This window comes from Sphaerodactylus townsendi, linkage group LG02 (assembly GCF_021028975.2).
Source record: "Sphaerodactylus townsendi isolate TG3544 linkage group LG02, MPM_Stown_v2.3, whole genome shotgun sequence".
Taxonomy (NCBI): domain Eukaryota; kingdom Metazoa; phylum Chordata; class Lepidosauria; order Squamata; family Sphaerodactylidae; genus Sphaerodactylus; species Sphaerodactylus townsendi.
This window is the reverse complement of record NC_059426.1, coordinates 169,123,109-169,130,860: the sequence shown is the minus strand read 5'-3', so window position 1 is coordinate 169,130,860 and position 7,752 is coordinate 169,123,109.

Below are 7,752 nucleotides of genomic sequence, written 5' to 3'. Positions count from 1 at the left end.
GCCAGCCTGCCTACCTTTACCCTGCCAATCATGCTTCTTCCCTCCCCCTCCCCCCCCTTCCACATTGCTGGCTCCTTCCTGCTTCTTTAAATGCTTATATCGGAATATCGATATCTCAGTATGAAAATAACAGAGAGGGCTTTCCCAAGGAATAGTACAAGCAGGGTCTCTTCTTGTCTCCACCCCCACCTCCCCTGCTCCACTTCACCCTCCCTGATGATCTGGATGGCTTTTAAAAAAAATTATCTCAAACCAGTCTTTCTTTTAAAACAAGCCTGTCCCTTCCTTGGTGTGGCAGCAGTGGCAGGAACAAAATGAGAGAGAGAGAAGAGGGGAAGGGGAGAGATCTGTGCCTTTAAGGCTGAGTTGATAGGTGGAGTTAACATAGGCTGACCAGACGTCCCGCTTTTGGCAGGACAGTCCCGCCTTGAAACAACTTGTCCTGCGTCCCGCGGGTTTTTTCAAATGTCCCGGGTTTTGGAAGGCTGCCGCACTGTCTTCTGGGGCGCAAGGCAGTGTGGCAGCCTCCCGCGCGGCCGCAGGAGCGCACGGCCTTCTGGGGCGCTGCCGTTTCCCGCCCTGTGACAGGGCGGGAAACAGGAGCACCCCAGAAGGCAGTGCGCTCCTGTGGCTGTGCGCGCATGCGCACGCGGCCACGCGGCTGCCCACCTGCCTATTCCAGTTTGCGAAGGTGACCATCTGGTCACCTTAAGTTAAGAGAACCAGGAACTGAAAATCGGCAGAGTTCAGCAGACACACTGCACTCCAGGCTGTGGGCTGCCTCCTCGCATGTACACAGAGAAAAGCAAGGAGACCCCATTACAAGCCCACTGAAAGAGCCCCAAGGTAAGCCATCCATGCATAATGGAAGAGCCCTGAGGTAAGCCTTCCATGCATAATGGGCCAATGAGTCATTGCTCTGGACTGGTTTCATATAGCAACCCAGGAGCTGGAAAATCCTTCCTCTTTCACCTGCTAAAAATACATATTTTGGGGTGTAGGAGTGAAATAATACTTCAAATTAACTCCATAAAAAAGTAGGCATGTTTAAGTTGGAGAGTTTCTAATGCAGTCAAAAAGTATCCTCAGCTGGACAAAGGGAAACCATGATGATCGCACTAATGTCTGCCAACAATGTGGGCGTTTCCATCAATTAATTTCTACAAGCCAAGCCAGCCCCATTTCCCCCTGATTTTGGCTCTACAAGACAATCAATAAACCAGCATCATTTCCACCCTGCTGTTGTGCTACCCCATTAGATACTAGGCTTCGCCACAGAGTTTTGGCAATTCCTGAAGCTACCCACAACACTTTTTAAAAGTAGAATTGACCTGGAGCTTCAGCTATTATTATTGCTTGTGTATTTATGGGGGCGCTGTCTTGTATTATATTTGTTTTTTTAAAAACCCAGAACCAATAGTGTGGTAGAACTAGAGCAATAAGAAATAGCAACACTGCCACAGCTCGAGACTTAGCCAAAATAGAAGGAACGCCTCAAACCAGAGAATCTCTAAAACAACAAGATTTTGAAAGCTTCATGAATATTGTGTACCCATATTTGATAAAGTACATGAATGCAGGATGGAAAAGTTCACATAGGACCACAAACAGGAGATATACCTGGGAACCCATCATGAACACTGTTGGAGCATAGCGACGTCATGCTTCTGTTTCTCGATTTTTACATTTATTGTTATTCACTTGATGTGATTCTCCATAGAGTACTCGATTGGCACAGTGCATTTAATTAAACCGCACTGCACTGTCATGAAGTGCGTTGCTTCGCCTGTGGCTGCAGTGTGGTAGTGTTGACATTCCTTATTGCATGGGTGTCAAACTCGCAGCCCTCCAGATGTTATGGACTACAGTTCCCATCATCCTCTGCCAGCATCATGCTGGCAGGGGATGATGGGAAATGTAGTCCATAATATCTGGAGGGCCACGAGTTTGACACCTGTGCCTTATTGCATTATATTTGGTCAGGATTTTAATGAACCTTTACATTCTGGTTATTCATTTTAATTGTATATTTTAAACGCTGTGAGCTGTCCTGAGCCAAACTTCAGTCGGGAAAGAGTGGGCTAAAACTCAAAATAATAATAAGAGTGTTACAGCCCACCCACCCCCGCCGCCAAATCCCCACCCCCAACCCTTCTGAGTTTCCCCTAGAGGTGGACTTTATGGCATCACAAGTCTGGCAGATTCTGCACAGGCCTCACGAGTGGTGGCACACAGGCATACTTGATGCCCCAGCAGCCCTCGGGGCCGCCTTCACACAGGGCCTGCCGTTGTAGTTCCCCTCTTACCTCTTCTCAACTGCTGTCGTTCTGCAGAGCTGTGGGGACATGCCCGGAGGTGGGATCCATCAGGTTCTCACAGGTTCCCGAGAGTAGGTTACTAATTATTTGTGTGTGCCGAGAGGGGGTTACTAATTGGTGATTTTGCCACATGATTTTTGCCTTAGTTACGCCCCTCCTCTCAGCAGTAACGTGCAGAACTTGAAGCAGTCTAGCAGGAGGTGCACCGGCGTGCGTGGCAGCCTGCGCCTGCGTGCATTCGTTTCCCGCCCAAGGACCGGCACAGCGGCTGCGTCCTTGCCACAGCCCCACCCAGGAATGCCCTGCCCCAGGAATGCCCGGCCATGCCCCCATCGTGCCCTGCTCAGCCCCATTGGTGCTACGCCACACTTTGAATCTCACCACCATGGGAACCTGTTACTAAAATTTTTGGATCCCACCACTGGACATGCCCCCGTGGCCATGGCGACAGCTCTGGGGTTGGAGGCCAGGAGATGTGTCCCCTGACATCTGCAGAGCGATAGCAGCTACAAGGAGGAAAGAGGGGAACTACGGTGGTGCGGGGAAAACGCCACCTTCCACCTAGTGCCGTTGGCTTGGCACCGGGAGGATGCTGGCGTTTTTCAAAAGACTCGCTAAACTAGCGAGTCAGAAAAACACTGTTGGGGGGGGGGGGAATACGCCACTGTGGCTGCGCTCTGGCAGCGGCAGAGGTGCAAAGTTCTCCCCCACAACGGTGTTTTTACCAGCCCCCCACCACTGTACACAGCCCACGAGTAATCTGCCCCGGCGGAGCTCCCTTCCCTTTCCAGACTTCACCCTACAGCACTGCCGCTACATCTCCAGCAATTTACCAACTCAAAGATGATAACCTTAGAGTCACACAGTTTCCCCATCCAGTGCTCATATCCACCTTACTTTTTGAAAATTATTTCATTTATTAACTGCTTTCCCGCCAGAACGGGGCTGAAAGCAGTGAGCACCACAAATAACATTTAATGTTTGTGCCACAAATACTGCACAATGTAGCCAAGCCAGTGGGTACATACAAAAGTCCAAAAGCCTATAAAGCTTCTCAACAATACAAGGCTACCAAGCACTTCAGAGTCATTCTAATTTCATCACAGTGAATGCACAGTTAGGGCTACTAACCTCAACACTGGGCCTGCAGTTCTTCTGGAATTGTATCGGATCTCGGGTTCAACTCACCTGGAGGAAATGACCACTTCGGAGGACCGACTCTATGGTATACCATAGAATCTAGTAGAAATAAAAGTCCTAGGGTGACATCATCCCTGCAGAGCTACTTCCACTTCTTACATTCCACCCTCCCTGGGCACCACCCCCAAACCTGCAGGAATTTCCTAAGTCGGACTTGGCAACCTTATATGCAGTTCTAATGGATCTAATGCAGTTCGTTGTCACAGACTGGCATTTTCAAACCAGTGTTAAGTCTCCTGCTGGCCTGAAGAGGCACTGGAAGTCAGTGCTGAGTTCCTCTAGAGCAGTGGTGGCAAACCTATGGCCCCTGCCAGCATAGCCACCGCCATGCTGGCAGGGGCTGATGGGAATTGTAGTCCATGAATATCTGGAGTGCCATCGGTTCACCACCACTGCTATAGAGAATGCAATAGATCAGTAATGGTGAACCTTTTTGAGACCGTGCCCAAATTGCAACCCAAACCCCAGTTATTTATCGCAAAGTGCCAACTCTGCAATTTAGCCTGAATGCTGAGGCTTTAGTTTAGAAGAAACCGGTTGGCTCCCTCTTCCTCTGCCCCACCCGCTTGAGCAGGGGCCAACCTGCGCTAGCCTCCAGCAAGTCCTGCGTGCACCACTCTGTGCCTCTCTAGCATCTCTGCCTCCTCTGCACCCCCCGCACTCGGGCAGAAGCCACCCGGAACACAGGCACCAGGCCCACCAGCCAAGTCGTCCCTGCTCACCACGGTACGCGCACGTCGTGCTCAGTGGCCCAGGCCAGCCTAGATATGTGTGTGGGGGGGGTTTGATTTTCTGCCCCCCACATGACAAACTCTGTATGTGCGTGCCCACAGAGAGGGCTCCGAGTGCCACCTCTGGCACCCGTGCCATAGGTTCGCCATCACTGCAATAGATAATAGGTTCGCCGCCACTACTATAGATAATACAAAAAGGTCTCTCCTCGGGTCATTTCCTGTGTTTCCATTTGGCGGTACAGAAAAGCTTGTCATGCGTGTGTTCCAATAGGGACCGAACAGTTTTTTCTCTGGCCCTTCAATGAAGCCTCAAATCAAGGTTCCAGGTTCCCTTCTGTCTAAAGTGCATTTAGATAAGAGGTAAACACATTCACACATTTCGCTAATAATTTTATGGCTACAGAACTGGTGTGGTAGTAGTGGTTAGAATACTGGACCGGAAGAAGAAAAGAAGAACAAAAGTTTGGATTTATACCCCCACCTTTCTCTCCTGTCAGGAGACTCAAGGTGGCTTACAAGCTCCTTTCCCTTCCTCTCCCCACAACAGACACCTTGTGAGGGAGGTGGGGCTGAGAGAGTCCTGAGAGAACTCTGACTAGCCCCAGGTCACCCAGCAGGAATGTAGGAGTGAAGAAACACATCTGGTTCACCAGATAAGCCTCTGCCACTCAGGTGGAGGAGTGGGGAATCAAACCCGATTCCCCAGATTAGAAACCACCTGCTCTTAACCACTACACCACACTGGTTCTTAACCACTACACCAGGACATTTCAAATCTCTCTCAACCCTTGGGTTGACTGGGTGACCGTGTACTCTTAATGAGCGAGGGTTGCTGGCTTCTCCCTGGCCATTGGAGGAGACTGGGGGACAGGGTTGCCGGCTCCAGGTTGGGAAACTCCTTGAGATTTGGGGGTAGAAGCTGGGGAGAACAGGTACCTTGGTGGGGTACAACAAGGCCACAGATTCCATCTTCCAACGCATCCATTTCCCCCAGGAGAACTGATCTCTGTAGACCAGAAGTGAACTGTAATTCCAGGAGTTCCTCAGGTTGTATCTGGTGGCTGGCATCCCCATGTCTCTCTCAGTCTCATGTACCTTGTGGGGTTGTCGTGAGGATAAAGAGAAGGAGGGGAGAACTATATACACTACCCCAAGTTTAGAAGACGGGTGGGCTAAAAGCACGATCGGGATCACCAATACAGTGACTGTTAACACCTTTCCTGGTACTTACCAAATATTTTTAGAAAATGGGCAGGGTAAAATGGGGCCTTTCCCAGCAAGGCTTCTGAATGGCCACTGAAAATGTGATTGGTTGTGCAGATTTTTTTTTTAAAAAAATTGTTTTTGTTGCTGACTCCACCTCTAGTGGCAGCCATTTTTGCTGGCTCCACCTCTTATGGCAGCCATTTTGTGGCTGTGCCCACCATGCTGTGTCAGAATTCCAATGTTGCCTGCAAAGCTTAAAATGTTTGGGACTCCTGAAATGGATGCTTCTGTAGCTTAAATAAAGGGGACAGACAGATTAGAGTGTCTCCCTTTGAGTGTGCAGCATTACTTCCACCTCTCAACTGAAAAAAAATGCCTGACTAGTGAGAGAGCTATGGGCACGCCTTTCCTATCCCAGATCTCTTTTCTCCTATGGGATGAACACATCCACAAATGCCTCAGGCTTGTTTCTCCCGGTACTGGTAAAACAGCCATTATCATTGTGAGTGTGTGGTCAAAAAACAAAACATTCATAGATTCTGAATATTCACACAGTAACCAGAGGTGGGATCCAGCAGGTTCTCACAGGTTCCCGAGAGTAAGTTGCTAGCTATTTGTGTGTGCCGAGAGGGGGTTACTAATTGGGGATTTTGCCACGTGATTTTTGCCTTAGTTGCGCCCCTCCTCTCAGCAGTAGCGCGCAGAACTTGAAGCAGTCTGGCAGGAGGTGCACCGGCGTGCGTGGCAGCCTGCACCTGTGTGCATTCGTTTCCCGCCCAAGGACCGACGCAGCGGCTGCGTCTTTGCCACAGCCCCACCCAGGAATGCCCCGCCCCCAGATTGCCCGGCCACGCCCCCGCCGTGCCCCGTCCAGCCCCACTGGCGCTACGCCACAGTTTGAATCCCACCACCATGGGAACCTGTTACTAAAATTTTTGGATCCCACCACTGACAGTAACGATTCCCTCACGAAAATGGCACTACTTTGTCAAAAGCTCCTTTAGCATGAAAGCAAGAGGCAAGCCCTTCTCGGTGTTCAAATGCTGGGCTCAGACATAGCTAATGCAGAGACAGAGTCCCCATAAACTGGGGCTTAAAATACAGGACCACTTCTAGTCCACATGGTCAAAATACGTCTCCAGGGACTTTCTACTAGCTCTCACAGCCGGCTCTAGGCAGATTTGCACAAAAGGTAAACATATTCACAGCTTCCGCAGTTGATTGTACAAGTTGAATAGCGCGTATTTCCAGTGTGTAACGGATCCTTCTTATATACTGCAGTGCATAGCCTGAGGCCTACATTGAAGCACTGATGAACAGCACTGGGTAGGTGTTCAAACATTCAGTTAGTCGTCAGAAGGAAGTTCTCGTATCTTCTGCCCCACCAGAGATGGGATCTTCTTTGTGCGTTTCCAGCTTTCCCGTTGAGGATACCACGAAGTCTCTTTCTGAGTTCAGTTCAAGGTGCTGGTTATTATGACCTGTAAAGCCCTTCACGACCTGGGACCCACAGCTTTGAAGAACCGTCCAGATGTCCCTGTGTGCCACTAGGGTTGCCAATTCTGGGATGGAAATGCCAGGAGATTTTGGAGGGCGGAACCTAAGGAGGGTGGGGTTTGGGGGCTAGAAATACCACAGAGGAGAATACAATGCGGCTGAGGGGGGATATGTTTGAAGTCTAGAAAATTATGCATGGGGTAGAAAATGTTGACAGAGAGAAATTTTTCTCTCTTTCTCACAATACTAGAACCAGGGGGCATCCATTGAAAATGCTGGGGGGAAGAATTAGGACTAATAAAAGGAAACACTTCTTCACGCAACCTGTGATTGGTGTTTGGAATATGCTGCCACAGGAGGTGGTGATGGCCACTAACCTGGATAGCTTTAAAAGGGGCTTGGACAGATTTATGGAGGAGAAGTCGATTTATGGCTGCCAATCTTGATCCTCTTTGATCTGAGACCAGGTGATCAGGAGCAACAGCCGCAGAAGGCCCTTGCTTTCACATCCTGCATGTGAGCTCCCAAAGGCACCTGGTGGGCCACTGCGAGCAGCAGAGAGCTGGACTAGATGGACTCTGGTCTGATCCAGCTGGCTTGTTCTTATGTTCTAATGCCATAGAGTCCACCTTCCAATGCAGCCCCTTTCTCCATGTGAACTGATTTCTGTCACCCAGAGCTGAGTTGTAATCCCAGGTCACCCACCTCCAGGAGGCTGGCAACCCATGCACCAGCTATTGTCTTCATGTGAGTGGCGGAGGCTTATCTGGTGAACCAGGTGTGTTTCCACACTCCTA